Raw genomic sequence first — 15,963 nt, 5'->3', positions numbered from 1 at the left:
TTTGACATCTAAGACAGCGGTGCGTCAGAGTTCATTACAGATACAGATAGCCTCACTTTATTTGACAATTCACTAGTATTGTTTACATGGACTTAGAATAATTTTGACGCCAATTAAATTCGATTGACGTAAATCACAAAGAATTTTTTGCAGGTCGATGTAAACGGTACCAGTGAACTGTCAAGAAAAGTGAGGTTAACCAAACACAAATAAAATATACCAAGGTCCCATACAAACGGGTCATGTCTTTTTGGTTCACCGAATAAACAAATTACTCTACCCTATTCATCTATTTCGTGATGACAGCCTAGAATTGCCTGAAAAGAATTAAACTGGCAAAGCTATCAGATCAAAGCATGCCCTGGGTTGCTGCAACAAAAGTTTGTTGTTTTGCTTTTCTCGTAAAGAAAGTATATGCAATCACTCTGAAAACCGACTTTTTAACCGAGGCCCAGAGGGCCGAGTCTCATATACCATTCGACTTAGTTCGTCGAAATTGACAAATGTCTATGTGTGTGTGTATGTGTGTGTGTGTGTGTTTTCAAAACTCACTTTTCTCAGAGATGGCTGAACGCTCAAACTTGATTTCAAATGAAAGGTACAACGCTCCCATAAGCTGCCATTGAATTTTTTGTCGATCGGACTGCCGGTTAAGGAGTTACGGGTTGAAGAGTGCGGTCACCCAGCAAATTCCCATATAAAATGGTAACACCATGATGTCCAAATGGTGTAATACATATTAAAAATGGTGCAAAATAACTCGGATTTGCGGGTCTAGATCACTAATGATCATTCTAAGCAGCTTTGACCACATTGGCCACCTATGACGGTTCTCGATGCCCCCAGGTATATTCCAAGTTCGTAAGTTAATCTCACACCTTTTTCTCAGGTAATTCTTGACCGATTTTTATAAACTTGGCTTCAAATGAAAGATACAATATTCCCATGGACTGTTTTTGAATTTCATTTGTATTTGACATTTAGTTCCGGAGTTACAGGTTGTTTATTGCGACCACATAGGAAGTTCCCATATAAACCGATACAATCGTAATACTTCAAAGGTTAAAAATCCATTTCTATTTGCAAGTCTAGATCACATCATTTCTATTTACAAGACTAGATCACTGATGGCCAATCAAAGATTCTTTGAATATAATGTCCACTATCGACAGTTCCGGAATTTTCGGGTTCTGGACGTATTCCAGAATTAGTCACATCGATTACTCGGTGATGACTGAACCGATTTTCATAAACCAAATCTCAAATGGTGGGTATAATATTTGGGTGTTGCATACTCCATCAGCCCCCTCTCAGCTTCCACTCACACCATCTCTTTCCACATCAACCCCCCCCCCCCCCCCCCCCCTCCCCTTTGACCTACATTCCGCCATATACATTTTTAAAGAATTTCGTCCCATAGCCATATAAGTGAATTTGGAGTCGCTCAGCTCAAATTTGATATCGAAAAGATCAGATCAATTCATCTTATAGTGATAAATTGATTTTGTCACACATTTTATGATATAAGTTTTGTTAATAGTTGGTAATGAATACGAATGAGAACATAAATAAACTATCCGATTTCATTGTCGTCAATTCGGTTCTTGCGGATTAGATTTCACCGTACTTTAGTGAACTGTAACTTTTTTTACTACAAATTTTATGTAAGATGAGAGAAGCTATCGACATTCTTACTATTCTTACTATAACTTTCAGCTATCAACTCGTATCGTTTGTTGGTTTTAATCGATGATTTTATTAATTGTGTGTTTAGGCTAGCCTCAATTCGGTTGATTTCTTAGCTGTATTTTCGATTTAGGTATAACACTTTTTTACATTTTAACGACATTTAATTAGCTAGAGATTACTGGGTAGGGAAAGTTATGAAAATTTAGAGCCCTAGTACTCCAGACGCCTTTCTACTACTTATGCGCAAATTAATAAGTATTGATGCCTTGTTAGCTTGGCGTCGACTATCAGGGATAGTACTTCATCAGCCTTTAACTTCGCAAATTCTGTAGCATAAGCACTCAAGTTAACCAGCAGAATTTTCATAATAACTTGCATCAACTTTAGACAATTCTAATACAGTAAAGATCCGTTTTTAACAGCCCTTTGGTGAGTTTTAGGCTGTTGAAACGGGGATATTGACAAAATCGGGACATATATTTTTCTTTCTTTTTAACAAACCGAAGCTTTTAAAATTTTCTTCTTTAGTCCCTTCATAACCCTTTCCGATAATTTAGGGTAAATTTCGCTTAATAGGGTCAGACAGCGCAAAATTTAAAATAAAATTAAAATTTGGATTTTTTCATATTAAGGATATCTAAGATAAGATAAATATGCTCAAGAAAAATTTTACTCGAATTCGACTTGCTTCATCTGCTAGAGCTCATCAAACTACCAACTATCAATTTTTATATGATGCTGACAAAATCGTGGGCTGATAAAAGCGGGTCTTCACTATAATCTATCAATCGTACAATGTAATGGTACAACAACATGACAACAATGTTCCATAAATACCTTCTCGTCGCATTGCGACTGTACTCTCCGCAAAATAGATCTTTGCCACACACGTCCATAGCGAACTAGTCCATTGTTAACATTGTTCTTTAAAATTGATGTTCTTTGGGTGTTTCAAACAACTCGAATAATTAAAAATCATATTCGATTTTGTTCTGTTTGCTTTCGTCCATTTTTAGACAGCCAGTTTATAAAAGGAGCAAATGAGTTATTTTAACTCTACAATCTTTTCCTAATACACTAGTTATAACATTATTCATTACTAGTATGGACTTGTCAGCTTTCAGATTCGACCAAATCTAAAAAAATCAGATCCGTTCAGATTTCGAAAATATATATGTTAGTTAATTGTCAGCTAATAATTTTTGTTGAAATTATACTATCAATGTTGGAAGTACTATTCGAACAGCATCATCTTGAATATAACCAAACATGCTTACCATGTTCTTGAAAAAATATTTACACAGCTAAACTAAAATGATGAGCAGTCAACCGTTTGGCGAAGCTACAACCTGAACAAAGATTTCACGAACAGTACTACTTTCATTAGTTGATACCTCAAATCAATCAACCTATCAAATACGTCATTACGAAACAAATCTACTCTGCAATACAGATATGAAATTAGTTTGGTTTGGAAATATAAATGATTTTTGGTTTTCTTACATACAAATTAGGAAATCACTTCAAAAATCGACCTGCCATTTAAGTCCCAGAGGGCCAAGTGTCACATACTATTCGATTCAAATCGTCGAGACCGCAAAATGTCTGTGGGTGCGTGTGTGTATCAAATAAAGCCGCTCAATTTTCTCAGATATGGCTGCACCGATTTTCACAAACTTAGTTTCAAATAACGCTCCCACAAGCTGCTATTGTATTTTTTTGTTGATCCTACTTCCGGTTCCGGAATTATGGGCTGAAGACTGCAGCCACATAGCAAATTCTATTCTATTCTATTCTATTCTAACCCTTACACAGCCAGTATTGAAAAGCATCCTGGAAAACACTTCAGTTTTTCTGTAGTGTCTTTCTTGTCAACATTAATATTTGAAGCATATTATAATATATCGCAAATATTAAAACGGCCAGGCCTACTATGCAGAGTTGGGTTTGAAGATGTTTCAATATTATACGGCAATTGAATTATTCATTTAATGAACAATTCAACCAACGAATCGTTTTGAAACTTGAATGAGGAAGAAACGAGGACAACCGTACCGACCGTTTCAGTTTATAGGGGGTTAGAATAAAACGTGACTTTGCTAAGAAGGTTAATGTCACTCCTTTGGTCCTTTGCGATGGGACAAAGGTATTTACACCTTGCCCTGACTCATTGAGCCTAGGTTATAGCGCCTTTACTCGCTCTCTGCAGCCACATAGCAAATTCCTATATAAACTTGCAACATGAAGATGTCCAATTGATGCAATACATATTGAAACGGATTTAACATTACTTGGATTAGAGGGCCTAGATCCCTAAAGACCAATCAAAGTAGTTTTGACCATATTGGCTACCACTTAGGGGGGGGTGGAGATAGTGTAGTTGGTAAATCAATTGCCTTGTACCCAGCTCACCTGGGTTCAATTCCCAACCCCGCACATAGGGTTAGCGATTTCTCTAAAGAGATTTCTCCAACCCGACAAAGAGGCGAATGACCCTAAGGTTAAAACCTTTATAATCAAAACAAAAAAAATATTGGCCACCTATGACGGTTCTTGATACTCTCGGATAACTATCAAAGTTCGTATGATAATATCACACCTATTTCTCAGCAAACTCTTAACTGATTTTTACAAACTTGATTTAAAATGATAAATACAATACACCCATTGACTGTTATTGAATTTCATTCAGATCTGACTTTTGATTCCGGAGTTACTACGGTTATGTGGAATTTAAACCAAACTAAGGTACCGGGCATATTCCAGAATGAAAGTCACATCGGGTTCGGTGATGACTGAATCCATTTTCACCAACTAGGCCTCTCTCACATCCTCTTTTACAGGTATAATCGCTTTCCCCTCCCACTGTATTCCAAAATATGTTATACGAAGAGAACATTTCATTCATGCTGATTTATCCACTTAAATATATTTTTTGTTCCAAGGACGTCATCGTCAACATGTTTCTCATCAGGTTCGTGACACTCGTGCCCTTGTAAATATGTGCAAAGTGTAATAAGAATGTAATAGACATTTTCACAAACATATTGAATATAACTTGCTAATGGATAAATGAGAAAGGCACAATTACACCATTAGGTGGATTAGAACAGGTTTTTTTCAGAACATAATGATGGAACATAGAACATATCCGTTGACATCGAGATGAGCATCAATAATACTGATAGGGCATGTAAACAGAGAAGATGAGAAGAAAATGAAGTGTGATGAAAAGGTGATAGCGATTGAAGTGAAATGTCAGTGAGAGGGATCGTAGAAAAAGGAGGTAAGATAGAAAGTTAGTAGAAGTTGCGAGATAGGTTGATTAAAAGGAAAGGATGATGGAGGAGAAAGCGCTAACCGAGCAGATGGAGAAAGTGTGGAATGAGAAGCAGTTAAAAGCAGAGAAAGAAATGCGTGAGAAGGAACTTGCCAATGAAAGAGAAATGCAGGAACGGAAATTGAAGCAGGACCAGGAACTGCTGGAGCGTCATCTGGCCACCGAGCAAGAATTTCTGGAGAAGCAGGAACGGATTCGTAGCCAGGTGAACGACAGCAAGATGAGAATGCTGGTCAAAGACTAGACGATGCAGGATTGGCCGCGCTAGCAGCAGTCTGCCAGCAATCCGCGATATCCGGGGATATACGAGGAGCGTATGGGAAAGGCAAGAATCAACTGACGAGCGCGAAGCTCGGAACTCAGACCGGTCTAGATCAGATCAAAGCGCCTCTGACTAGACCGAAGTCGATACCGAATGTGTCAGAAGTGGATCCGGATACCGACGAGAGCAACAATAGCAACCATGAAGAGAGGGGAAGCAAAATCTCGGCTGTTCCGTTTGGCGCTCATTCACTGGCAGGTCAATCTCGAGACGGGTCGGGGGGCATCCATTTCGAAGGGTGACTAAGAATCAGCTTGCAGCACGGCAAGCGATGTCGAAACATCTGCCGACTTTCAAGGGTGAGTCGGAAGTATGGCCACTATTTATCGGTAGTTTCGAGTACACTACTGCGGCCTGTGGTTTCACCAACCTGGACAATCTGAAGAGATTGCAGGACTGTCTGAAAGGTGATGCACTCGAAGCGGTTCGAAGTCGCCTTGTGCTTCCGGAGTCAGTATCGGAGTAGCAGACTCTCTCGCTTCGGGAACCAGCACGGCAAACCGTAGGAAGGGCTAAGAAGAATGAGTTTGTCCATCTGCACGAATCATCGTCGAAGCACGGAGGCTCTGGCGGGAAAGGTAGCAGTGCTTGCTGGGTATGCAAACAGACCGACCATTTGATTAGGAACTGCGATGAGTTCAGGAGAATGAAAGTTCCGGAGCGGTTGGAAGCGGTCGATCGGTTGATGCTGTGTATGCTGTGCCTGAATAATCACGGGAACAATCGGTGTACTTTCAAGATGCGTTGCTCGATGGGAAATTGCCAAGGAAACCACCACTCTCTGTTACATCGCATGGAAGGATCCGTGGAACTGCAGAGAGCCGATTGTAACACACACAAAAGCGAAAATCGTGCAGTGATATTCCGTATGGTTCCAATCATGGGGAGAAAGGCCTTCAACACGATAGCCTTTCTTGACGAGGGGTCGTCTAGCACTCTCATAGAGGAAGCTGTCGCAAATAAGTTGGGAGCCAAGGGCGTGTCGGAGCCGTTGATCGTATCCTGGACGGGAGACATCAAACGGTATGAGAATGGTTCGCATCGTGTCAGTTTGGATGCTGTCAGCGCAAGGATCAAAGGAGAAGTTTCGTTTGGAGAACGTACACACAGTCTCTAAGTTGGTCACGTATTAGTTGACAAGGCGAATCGATTGCCATGCGATCGAGACTTGGTTGGACGGTTTACGGGTCAGAAAAGCAGAAGGCAGCGGCCGAAACGTTCTTGAATGTGCACATCGTCAAACCAGCAACCAATGAGGAGTTGCATGACATGATGCGAGGGGGCAGTACACCCTCGATGAGACGGGAATTGCCTCATATAAAGTACCGGAGCGCCAGTTGAAGAACAGCGGTCTCGAGAGATATTGCGAACGACAACGAAACGTGTTGGCAAACGGTTTCAGACGGGTTTATTGTGGCGTGAGGATGAACGAAACTTTTCTGACAGCTATTCAATGGCTATGCGTCGGTTGCTAGCGCTCGAAAGGAAGTTGACTAGAGATCCAGCTTTAGATCGAATCGTTCGAGAGCAGATTACCAGATAAAGAGTTACGCTCATAAAGCAACGGCAGAAGAGTTGGAGCAAACTCCTCATTCTGCTGTCTGGTACTTACCGTTGAACGTGGTATTGAATCCTCGTAAACCTGGTAAGGTACGCTTGGTGTGAGATGCGACTGCAACAGTAAATGGAGTTTCTTTGAATTCGGAGTTACTCAAAGGACCGGCTGTGTTGGTGCCGCTTCCAAGAGAAATCTGTCACTTCCGTGAAAAACCGTTTGCACTCGGAGGTGACATTCCAGAGATGTACCACCAAGTTCTTATACGAGAGGAGGATAAACAGGCGCAAAGATTTCTGTTCAGAGAGGCCTTAACTGACGCACCGCAGGTTTATGTTATGGACGTGGTGGCCACATTCGGTTCCACATGCTCACCTAGTTCCGCGCAGTTCGTAAAGAACATGAATGCTGAACAGTTTGCAGAGAGGTATCCGGAAGCAGCGGATGCGATTATAAGGCGGCATTATGTGGACGACTACCATGACGGTTCGGGACTCAAAATAATTTCTGTATTTGGGTTAACTGTGTCAGTAAAGAACCTAATTTGTTTCAAGCGAACCGAATAGTCAACAAATTTTTTTAAAGTCTGTGCAATCAGTAGTTATCCTCCAGAGAGAGAGAGAGATGCGCAGAGACGTCACCATAAACCAGCGAAACTGTCAAACAGGGATGCCAGGTAATATTTTGTGAAATCGGTGCGCAGCCTATGTAAAAATCTGTGTTAAGGAAAGCGTACAAATTCAGTACAAAAAAAAGAAAACGTGCAAATTTAGTTTTTGCGCGAGGCAATAATTGAGAAATGCTAGTCTTTGCATTATAACAGGAAACTGTGGAAATCTGTGCAGCATATTAAATATCTGTAAAATACAGATTAATCTGTGCACCTGACATCCCTGCTGTCAAATTCTCGACCCAGCCGATGCAATTTAACTTTTTTGGGAGCACTGCTAAATTTTAGCAATGGAATTGAAGGTTGCCATTGCGTCTGGATTTCTCTCTGCACATCTCTGCCTGGAGTTAGCTTTATTACCTTGGACGTTTACTCGTTCGATCAAAGCTGGAGAATCGATGTGCGCTGACAACAGATCGGCAACAACTAGAGCGCTTGCTGTGTCTCTGCGATGCTGGAGGGTGCCAATCCCGCCAGGGTAGCTGTCTCAGAGCGAATCGTTACAACCGTTCATACAGTGCGGGGTCCAAAACGTCGAACAATATGTACTCGAGAAATGACCGGACTAGGGAACAGTACAGATTCTTTAGGCAGTATATATCTGTGAATGATTTGGCAGCACGGAAGATGAACCCCAGGTTGCGTGATGCCCAGCCAATAACATACGGGACGTGTTGCTTGAAAGTGAGTCCAACATCACTCCAAGATCCTTCACGGAACATTCTCGCGGAATAAGCATTTGAAAATTTTTTTAAATTTGCCTAAAACCTAATTTTTAATATTTTTCGGTTTTTACCTTTCTATTCTGAACTCTTGAGAACATCAACTATTTTTCAAATTTAATTCGATTTTTAATATTTTCCGGTTTTTACTTTTCTGTTTAGAACTCTTGAGAATATCAACTATTTTTCAAATTTAAACATGTTTCTATTTTTTTAAAAATTCATTTCAAGAAATAAACTAGTTCACTGCGTCAATCATCAATTTTCGTTATCTACTGACCCTTCGCTTTCAAACAACACCAATTTTGATGTTGGTTTTCAATATTTTGTGGCAATCGACAGTCGCCGTTATCTACTGACCATCTCCTGTCAAACGACACCGATATTGGTTAGGGTTTGCAGTGGTATTCGGAAGCCGCCATCTTTGATTTTAAAATGGGCAATGAAATGGGATGCTGTGGGAAACATTTCCTAAATCCCTAAATTAAAAATTATGGCTCTTTGAGCAAAATATCCTGATTTAAGGTGCGCTAAAACTTTGTGGAAGCAATCATTCTTCTTTCTAATCATCAAAAATTTTAGCGAGCAAATTCTATACGCATTTTCGCCAATTCAGAGCCAAATCGATCAAGTCTAGCAACATTCTTCAACTTTGTACAGAATTTTACGACCATCGATGTGGAAAAAAAGCAATTTGTTTACATTTATCCACTAGTTGGTGCTCTGTTGCCATGAACATCCCTAGTAATGAGGATCTTCAAGACAATTTTACGGCACACAACTTCGTCGGAGACTGCTAACCGATCGAAAATCAATCGGAAAAGTTTATGAACTTCTAACCATGTGGTCTCAGTTTGCAAAGAGCCAAACAGCGCATGGTGATCATTCAGAAGCCAATTTATACAAACTTCTTAAATTTTTATTATTCCCTAGTTTTCATATTTATTAAATTTAAAATTTTTCCTATATTTCAAAAATTTTAATATATTTCGATTTATTGTTTCATACTATGAAAGAAAGAAGCCCAATATTCCTTCAAAATATACTCCCTGGCATAAAAATACGTGCAATCAAATTTTGCTCCTTGAAACGGTTGGTTTTCAAAATGGCGTCAAACATCAATTTTCGTTATCTACTGACCATTCCCCTTTCAAATGACACCCATGTTGATGATGCTTTTTAGTATTTTGTGGCAACCGGAGGCCGCCATCTCGGTCTCCTAAATAGAGTCAATTTGTCAAGCTTGATTACAACTTTCAAACGACACCCATATTGATGATAAAATTGTCATCTCGTTAGAGCAGTAGTTCTGATTCTGAGAGCCTATAATAGAATCAAAACTTTGATCTGGCTTAGCAAGCCAATGCAAGTGCAGTTTTCTCTAAGGAATATGGTAAAAACTAATGGTTTCATTGTTTTATGATAATCAGAATCTTGGTTATCAAAATGGTGTCAATCATCAATTTCTGTTATCTACCGACCATCTCCTTTCAAACGATACCCATATTGATGATATTTTTCAGTATTTTGTGGCAACCGGAGGCCGCCTTCATCTTTCAAAATAGCGTTAATCATCAATATTTGTGGCAGTAGTCGCGATTTATAGGACTTCGACCGGGTTGTGTGAAATTTGTTGAATTTCATCTCCCACAGGTCCGAATAATAACTATGTTTCTATCGACTGTAAAGAACCTACGTATTTTTTACCGCAAAAAATGGACCTAATATTGTATACCTTTCTTGTCCTGAATATTTTTTGAAGCATTTGTGCGATACTTCTTATTCGGAACACGTTTACTCGAGATTTCACTAAATGTAGCTTTTTTTTTATTAAACGCAAAATTTACTTGAAAACCTTGAATAAAATCTCTGGAATTTCAAAATTGGAAAAATGTTCTTCATTGAGCAAAGTTCCACCGCTCGAGTCTCTTGCGGAAGCTTCGATTCTTCTATCATACATACCATGCGAGGTAAATTTGAAGCCCTTGGACTGTTTGAAATTTACATAATTGCTAAACTGCAAAAGCTTATAATTGAGTCTCCTTCCAACTACTCAAGACAACGGTTGCTATACCCAGTGTGCTGGACTGACCAACAAAAACTAAATCCCCACCGTATCACCCCCTGAGTCGCTTTATACTCCCATCAGCAGTATACTGTCCATTTTTAAGCAAAATCGATCAAGTATAGTGATCGGTTTACCGTCATGCAAGCATTCTTGGTTTAAGTATTGTATTGGTTTTTTTTTGGGAAATTTAAAAAGAACCTATTTGTTCACATTTCGCCAGCAGTATTGAATTTTTGAAAGGTAATTTTACTGTCTACAAGTTTGTCTAAGTGTTGATCGATTCTAAATCATCCGGAGAAGTTATTGAACTTTTGACGAGGTAGTTTTGCAGTTGGGCCTAACAGCTTACATTATTTTTTTTTTATTTTTGCATATATAGAGTAGAGTAGGGTCATGTAGGTCAGTTTTTTGACGACGCGATAGCATTTTTTGCACTGATTTTGGCAAACAAGCACTCGTTGGAAAGGTTATACATCTGGTAACATTTTGGCAATGGTAATTTTTTTATCCTAAATCCAATAAGGCTAAGGTACTTTTCCTCGATGTTTTTAAATAGGTCACTATATTCGAGGTTAAATAAAACAATGTACACGCCAAACAAATCAGCTGTTCAACTTTTATTTTAAGAGGATGAAAATTGCAGATTAGGTAAGGAAATGAAGTGGGAAATGATGTGAAAAATAATGAACCCGTGGAAGGGAGTGTTGGAAAAACGTTTTTTTTCAGCAGCTGCGTCTGTGTTTTTTTTGTGACTGACTTCTTTGGTGTCCTCGTCGTCGCCAGAGTGTGGAATGGAAGTTGTGCATTCCGGCTCATGTGGTTCGAGGTTAAATAAAACAATGTACACGCCAAAAAAATCAGCTGTTCAACTTTTGCTTTAAGAGCATGAATATTGCAGATTACTTAAAAATTAAAAACACAAAAAATCCATCGACGTCATTCAGGTAAGAAAATGAAGTGGGAAATGATGTGAAAAATAATAGATTCTCTTTTCCTTGAGAAGATGATTGCAGAGCATTTAGCGGGATTTAGAACCATTCGATTATAATTATTATAATTATCGATATACCACTCGCTAAAGTCATCGAAATGTTTATGCAGGATGTGAGCGTCTGCCAAACTCTTGATACCGTTGAATATCTTGACGTCATCTGCGTACGGCTGTAATTCACATCGTTGAAGTAAAGTAGAAATATGAGTGGTCCGAGATGGCTTCCCTGTGGGATGCCAGATGTAGGCTCCATATTCACGCTAAGTTGACGGCGTACCTGATATGACTGAAACAAACGGAAAAGTGATCCATTGAATCCGCAAGTTTAGCTGATTTGGCGATGGCGCCGTGGTGGTGGAGGAACGCTACGTGGGAAGCTGAGCTGCAAGCAACCGGGCGGGTCATAGGTGGTGGATAATGCTTAATCGCGATAGCAACTAGTTGTGATTCGCGACCCGAACCAGCAGCGGGGGCTGACTGCGGGTGTGGTAGGACGAGGTAGTGGGCCCTATACGTTCTAGGCCTAAATACCACATGCCCTAAAGCAGCCCTGACAAGGCGAGCCTGCGCCGCCTTTAAATAAGCGCTTAGCCCAAATCCCTCTCCTCCCGTTATCCTTCCTTCCTTCCTTCCTTCTGCGGCTGTTCGCCCATCTAAATATGGAAGCTGTTCTTCAATGTCAGCTTCTTTCACCGAACAGCCTAGATAAGCCGTGTAGTGTCGGTAGTGGTTGTTTCAACCGGCTAAGAATTACACTACGGACTACCTGTTTTAGTGGTAAAAATCTACCAAACAGGGAACCCCAATTCCATAGTGTCATGCGACCCGTGCTATGGGTAAAATTGTTGAGGGGGTTTAAAACATTCTCAATGGCGAACGGAGCCTGGGAAGAGTCGGGCGAACTCCCCAGTATACTGCATTACGCAGCGGAACGTTCACTCTACACACCGATTTTGTCACCGATGATCCACTTAATTTTGCCGAATTTTTGTTGGCTGGGGGTTTGCTGAGACTCTCGGCTGATGGTAGTTCGGTGAAGTTTTGTTGAGTTTCGATTATCAAATTTCGATGTGTACAGATGAACCTGCCCAGAGGCCGTGTGGTATCCGGCCTAGAATTGAGCCACTGGAGTCCTGCTGCCATGTCGTAGGAGGCGACTGAAAGTAGGAGACCCTAAGTCAAGGTGTAGTTCCGTGCCGAGGACTTAATGATTGGAGGGTCTAAAATATGCCAGTCGCGCACGGAGCATTTTGGGTTTTGCCCTTGCTGTGTTATGCGAATCTCTGACACAGTGGACCATTATTTTCTTCGCAAATCGTGGGAATCAAATGATCATGTCCCATTTAAACCTGATATGGCTCGCTAAATGCGTTAACATCCCAACTCGCTTGGTGTCCTCTAGTTGTTGTGCAATTTGTGTTGGAGATGAAATGTACAGTTCTCTAATCAACAATGGTTAGAATAGCACAAGTCAATCTCCAACATAAACGTACAGCAACTATGAATTTATCTCGACTCATGCAGGAAGGTAAAGCTTCCATAGCATTGGTTCAAGAACCGTATTTCCATAAAGGAAACTTCTATTTTGGAAAGTTACTTAACACTGCCTTCATTGCTTACAACAAGACAGGCATGACTAACCCACGTGAAATGCCTCGTGCTTGCATTCTTGCAAATAAGGCTATTGACGCGTGTCTCATATCGGAGCTCACAACTCGCGATATCTGTGTTGTCACAGTTACATTGACTGTCGGAAACGTAGACAAAAAATATATATATTGTTCAGCATACCTACCGCATAACGAATCATCTCCTTCTGATGATTTCAAAAGCGTTGTAGCATATTGTAGCAGGAATGGGCTTCCGCTCATTATCGGCAGTGATGCGAATGCTCATCACATCATTTGGGGCAGCTCAGACATCAATCTGAGAGGCTCTGAACTGATGGAGTACATAAGTAGTACAAATCTCCATATTCTGAATGTGGGAAACCGACCAACTTTTGCGAGGTCTGGGAGGGAGGAGGTGTTAGACATAACACTTTGCTCTGATAGAATTTTGCATGAACTGGGAAATTGGCAGGTTCCAAATGAAACTGAACCGTCTCTATCCGATCATAAATATATATTTTTCGATCATTTTGATGTCACCTTCAATGTGGTGACATATCGTAATCCTAAATCTACAAACTGGGACCTCTTTTTGGAAAACTTGGCGACTAAATTTCATGGATATTTTCCAACAATTAGTCAATTAGACGACTTAGATGACGTCGTGGATACGACAAACTCATTCATATTAGCATCCTACGAAGAAGCTTGTCCACTTCGTACTGTTAAATCGACTAGGGGAACCCCTTGGTGGAGGGCTGAGCTTGAAAGAATGAAGAAAGTTATGAGAAGAGCTTGGAACCGGCGTCAGCGTGATGACTCCAGGGCTTTTAGGTCAGCTCGTAGTGCATATAAGAAATGTCTTAGATCTACAGAACGGGCTGGCTGGCAAAGCCTATGCACTAATGTCTCTAGTCTGAACGAGGCTAGCAGATTAAATAAAATTCTCTCCAAATCGAATGATTTTCAGATGAACTCCTTGAAAACCAGAGATGGTGTTTATGTGACGGACGAAAAAGATGTTCTTAATTGTCTCTTCAACACACACTTTCCAGGTTGTATCGATCCGGAGTTGAACAATGTTCACAGATCTCATTCTGGTGATTCGGACTCGTGGGCGTTAGCACGCACATTGGTTTCCACTGAATCGGTCAAGTGGGCGGTTGACAGCTTTGCTCCATACAAATCACCCGGAAAAGATGGAATACTTCCCATGCTACTGCAAAAGGGATTTGATATTCTTAAACATGTCTTGAAAAAGATTTTGCTTTCCAGTCTTGCTACCGGGTATATCCCGAAAGCATGGCGAGAAATAACTGTTAGATTTATTCCCAAAGGGGGGCGCTCAAGCTATGAAGAAGCCAAGAGTTTTAGGCCTATCAGCTTAAGTTCTTTTCTTCTGAAAGCTTTGGAACGGATAATCGATCATCACATCAGGAACGTTAGTTTAGTTGAATATCCACTGCACAAAATGCAACATGCATATCAGTGTGGGAAATCCACGATCACTCTGCTTCACGATGTTGTTTACAACATTGAGAAAGCCTTCTCGCTCAAGCAATCTAGCTTGGGTGTATTCCTAGATATTGAGGGTGCTTTTGACAATGTGTCCTTTCAGTCTATTCTGGAAGCGACGCGCGGTCATGGGATACCTGCATGTATCTCAGGTTGGATAAACGCAATGCTTAGTAACCGCATACTTTGCTCGTCACTGCGACAGGCTGAGATACGGAAGTTGAGTATTTGCGGTTGTCCTCAGGGCGGCGTTCTGTCACCTTTGTTATGGAACTTAGTAGCTGACGGCTTGTTGAAGAAACTCAATGAGCTTGGATTTCCAACCTACGGGTTTGCTGACGATTACCAAATACTAATTACTGGATTTTGCATCGGAACAATCTTTGACTTGATGCAACAGGCATTAAGAGCTGTCGAACAGTGGTGTCGACAAGTTAAACTATCAGTTAACCCAAGCAAAACTTCAATGGTTCTTTTCACGAAGAAGCGGATAACAACCGGGGTTCGTCCCTTGCAGTTCTTTGATTCTGAGCTGCTGTGTGCAGATCAAGTCAAATACGTTGGAGTCATATTGGATTCCAAACTGAATTGGTCTGCTCACATTGAGTTCAGAGTCAAGAAAGCGTGCATGGCCTTCGGGCAGTGCAGACGAACTTTTGGAAAGACCTGGGGTCTCAAACCTAAATACATCTATTGGATTTACACGACAATTGTACGTCCAATACTGTCATACGGATGCCTTGTGTGGTGGCAGAGGGGAGAGGTGGTGACAGTCCAGTCAAAGCTAAACCATCTGCAAAGAATGGCGCTCATGGCGTTGACTGGTGCTTTCACCACGACTCCGACTGCTGCTCTTGAGGCACTTCTAAATATCAAACCATTACACATACACTTAAAACAAGAAGCACTATCATGTGCATACAGACTGCAGGTTACTGGGCTTTGGAACAGTAATCATGTTGATCTTGCTACCAGTCATACACGATTGTGGGCACAAATGGTTACATGGGGTGAAGATATTCTTGCTCCCAGCGATATTACACTCACTTGTAGTTTTCCTTACAGGACATTCCATGTTAAGATTCCCTCTCGAGAGGAGTGGTTGTCTGGCTTTATGGAAAGACAACAACAAACGCAAGTGGTTTGTTACACTGACGGTTCTCTGATGGAGGGACGTGCTGGTGCTGGTGTCTACTGTCGTGAAATGAGATTGGAACAATCTCACTCACTAGGTAGATACTGTTCTGTATTCCAAGCAGAAATCTTTGCGATTATGTGCGGGGTGCAATCGGCCCTTCAACTGAGTTTGTCCGGCAGAGTTATAAACTTCTGCTCCGATAGTCAGGCTGCAATTAAGGCTCTTAGCTCAGACAAATCCCGGTCCAAGCTAGTGATCGCGTGCCGAACCCAAATCGAAGAACTAAGCATTGTCAACACTATCTACCTTGTCTGGGTGCCCGGACATTGCGGTATTACTGGAA

At 40.9% G+C, this 15,963-nt stretch overlaps 1 protein-coding gene across 5 annotated transcripts in view; it reads right to left on the bottom strand.

The window, feature by feature from the left end:
* LOC131687346 (octopamine receptor Oamb) overlaps positions 1–15,963 on the bottom strand; it is a 356,370-nt gene that overhangs the window by 76,316 nt on the left and 264,091 nt on the right. The gene's annotated exons all lie outside the window — the stretch shown is intronic.

This window comes from Topomyia yanbarensis, chromosome 1 (assembly GCF_030247195.1).
Source record: "Topomyia yanbarensis strain Yona2022 chromosome 1, ASM3024719v1, whole genome shotgun sequence".
Classification (NCBI taxonomy): Eukaryota; Metazoa; Arthropoda; class Insecta; order Diptera; family Culicidae; genus Topomyia; species Topomyia yanbarensis.
Note: the sequence above shows the minus strand (reverse complement) of the source record. Positions and strands in the feature narration are given on the sequence as shown.